This window comes from Adiantum capillus-veneris, chromosome 30, assembly GCF_014529385.1.
Source record: "Adiantum capillus-veneris isolate H3 chromosome 30, ASM1452938v2, whole genome shotgun sequence".
Taxonomy (NCBI): domain Eukaryota; kingdom Viridiplantae; phylum Streptophyta; class Polypodiopsida; order Polypodiales; family Pteridaceae; genus Adiantum; species Adiantum capillus-veneris.
Genome location: NC_140960.1, coordinates 62,024,830 through 62,028,807, shown reverse-complemented (window position 1 = coordinate 62,028,807; position 3,978 = coordinate 62,024,830).

The following is a 3,978-nucleotide window of genomic DNA, read 5'->3' as shown; positions in this document are numbered from 1 at the left end:
ACTATTTCTTTCTCCTATGAATGCTTCTTCTTCCTCTTTCCTACCCTCATTCCCCTCTAGCTCTCTCCACCTTTGAGTACTCTCATGAAAATGCTCACTCTAATTCTCTTGATTCCGCTATTCTCAAAGTTTATAGGCCATTTCCATTATATTCATATCAGAGCTATTGGTTTCTCTTTTATTGCTTAAGAAGAGAGGTCCTTAAGTTGTCCATGAAAGGTTGGACCTATTCATTGCATAGGGTAAGTGGTACAGGGATCTATTATCTTGGTTGAGAAGGACTTAGTTTGACATACACCATTGGGAACTATAGTTTTAATAATGGAGTCTCTCAGGGCTTGCCATTGGCTTAACCATTATTGAGCTATGAGCAAGCTCAACAGGGACCATAATCAATCGAGCAATGTTAGACCTTCTCCACTAGTCTTTGCAATCAATAGTGTCTCAACCATGGGTGTGGTTGCTTGAGAACTAATTTTCAAACGTAAAGAAGAGTAGCGACTAAGGTTTTTGAAGGTACATAAGCACAAAATAATATGTACATAAGTTAAATTAGCATGGCTAGCAATAAGCAAGAGAGTAGATTGAACATTGATAACTTTTATTTTGCACATGAAGGTGTTAATGATGATGGCCCCATGTTTGTTAATTACCTTGGTACTAGGTTGCAGCAAGCTATGGGCAACCCTGCTTTGTAAGCTGAAGTTACTCAACAACTTCGTGCTTATGGGATTTCCCTTCATCTCCAAGAGGAAAGAGAGCTTAGGAGGCCTCTTGATGAAACTCCCAAGAGAAGACTCTCTCCTATAAGAGAGGAGGAATCCAAAGAACGAGAAATAAGTGAATCCCTAAGTTCTTCTGAAGACGTGACTCCACAAAGATGGCGGTCTAGACGGTCGCCACCTCCTCCCAACAAGAGGAAATGGTCAGCCCATAGTCCTTCTCCTTGTCACTCCAAAAGAGAAGTGAGGAAACAAAGGCAGAAAAAGGAAAGAAAGAGGTCACCCTCTTCTCCTTCTTCTTCACCTTCCTCCTCTTCCGCCAAAAGCAATAGCTATTCTCTTAGAAAATACAAGAGGAGAGGACATCACAAATCTTACCCTGCATGGCGAAGGTCCCAAAATCTCAAGAAGTTCAAAGAGGAAGAAAAGAGTATCTTATTCCTCACCTATGATGGCACCTTTGGTGCTATTGACAAAGTATTGGCCTTCATCCAACAATTTTATGTGACCTTTAGAGATGAGGGCTTCGCGGAGTCCTCCAAGCTACACCATGTAGTTATGCACTTTTAGAAATTTGCTCGTTGATGGTGGGCTAGTCTTCATGGCAACGGCGAAGCCCCAAAGAAATGGAAAACTCTACAAGTTTCCATCATGAAGCAATTCCTTGCAAGCGATGCAAAGGACAACGTGATTACTAGGCGGAGTTTGAAGCTGCTCTCCAATGAGTCTATCCACAAATATGTGAACAAGTTTTGGTGTTTACATATCAAGGCTACTATCTTTCAAAAGATAGACTTCACCGAGCAAAAGCAACAATTCTATGCGGGATCATCTGAAGAGATGGCAGAGTACGTCAACTCCCAATGGCTTGGTTCTATCACCAAAGTAATCCACCACACTATGGTTGCTTCGCGCATCAATTTCCAACAAGGGGCTAGAAGGAATGCCAAGCCCATGGAAAGCAAAGACAAAAGTGATGCAAAGGGAAAAAATAATGCCCAAAATTCTTCCCAAGGCCATTCTAGCAACAACAACAACAACAACAACAACAATTGGTCCAAGGAGAAGGGAGTTTACAAAGGTAAAAATAAACTCTCTTCTGAAGAGCTTGAAGCTTTTTGTAAGGACCACAAATGTTTTAAGTGTGGGGATCAAGGACATGGCTATCATTCTTGCCCAAAAGAAATGCCCGCAGTGAGACTCCTTGTAAGCCCACATAGGTGTCCCCATCCAATCTTTCCTCAAAAGCAAACATCTTTAACACAATTGTGTTGTTGTCGGCCATGATGAATGCATGCACTTGATGTGAAAACTACCCAAAAAGAGGAGAAAAAAAGCGGGAATGTAAGGGACCTGTGATGCAAGAAACGGCACTGATAGAAATTTTGCACAAAATGACAAAATAACATGTTCAATACTGCTTGTAGCCTCAAACACCTTCAAAGGTGGAGAGAGCTAACGGGGAATGAGTTTAGGGAAGAGGAAGAAGAAACATTCATAGGAGAAAGAAATAGTTCCTCACTTATCACCACTCTTCTTGCTTAGCATAGCATTATAGCATAGTAATGAAGATGGAGAAGATGTAAAGCTTAAGCATCAAAGCCTGGATCTTGGTTGGATTTGCATTACATAGCCAAGAGTGTTTGTGTAGGCTCTCAACTTCTCAACAAGCTTGGAGAAGGAGATGGAGCTCTTGCACTTTGCACTTCACACAATGAATGAGAGAGAGAGAGAGAGAGAGAGAGAGAGAGAGAGAGAGAGAGAGAGAGAGAGAGAGAGAGAGAGAGGGAGAGTATACCCCCCAAGCTAGCCCCTAGATTCCTTGGTCGGCCCCCTCTTGTAGCTCATGCTAGAAGTTCATTGGACCCCTTCAAGCCCAACCAACCACATGCAGAGTGCATATCAAGCAACCATGCTAGTCTTGGGGACAAGTGTCCCCCTTTCCCCTTTGAGAGAGAGAACTTGATAAATGCATAATCAATTAAATAAATTAGCTAAATTATCATTGAAACCCTTGAGAGGCCAACCATTAGGCTTTAAGCACACCATGAGGGCAGCATGAAGAGGAAGTTGACAAGTGAAGAGGATTTTATTACAGCCACACATTGAGGTGCATTATCACTATGTCTTGGAGTGACTCTTAGCTGGAGAGATTAGCTTGGTTTATGTGTCGACATAAACCTTGTGGATCTATTCACAAAGGCATTTCCTTTCGAGAAGTTTGAAGCTTTTTGCAAAGATTTGGGTTTGCTTCTCTTTGTGGGATGATCATGTCTATAGGGCATGGCACTTCCCTATACTCTATATGCTAGCTCGTGTTCACACATCACTCTTAGGTGGGATTCGTTGCCATGTATATGGTAGTGAGATGTGTGAACAAACTTAGGAACGTTGGGGCATTTTTTTCCTCATTAGGAGCTTTTTTTCACCGTGATTTGTGTATATGCCCATGATTCTAGGGATATCTTATTTTGTATACACACATTTAGTGATACACACTTGTTTCGTGTTCCTTGAGATTCTTCTCCATCTCCAAGCCGTGTGTGCAGTCCTGCAACCCTCACTGCATCAAAAAAGTTGTTACAAAGGCTTATTGTTGAAGTTGAGCGTGTGTGCATGAGCGTGTGTGCATGAGCGTGTGCGCAACATTCACATGTCATGCCCACTAATAATGCCACAAAAAGTATATAGCTTGAGTGGACATGTTTTGTGCATTAGTATAGAATATTTGATTAGGTATGTGTTTTGGTATACACAATCCTTCATGGTTATTTGCTTAATTATGTGTTTTAGCATAAATACACTTTCATGGTTGCATATTTTAGCTAAACACATACTGCTATCTTACTAAACACTTGCAATTAGCTGAATTGCTTTTAAGAGTGCATACCATAACCACCAATTGATAAATATGATTGAAGCTCGTCTCCTATGCATGGGATCTTACCATACAACTCTCTTGCTTGCAAACTTGTGTGTAGATAGTGCCAATTGAAACTAGATTTGCATTTGAAGGGTCTTTTCAATTGCTAGGACATGGGGTGTGGGAATGTATCCAATTGCAAAAAGGAATTGTGAAAGGGAAAAATTGCTTCAACTCCTCTGAATAGTAGTAGCACCTAGAACATAGGGATTGGACAAGATAGAATTTAGACTCAAGAATGGTGTTGAGCCAGCAGAGGATCACACCCACATTTTTGCTCACACCCATCATTTTGTAACCATTGATTGTAATAAATGTCTTTCCGACATTAAT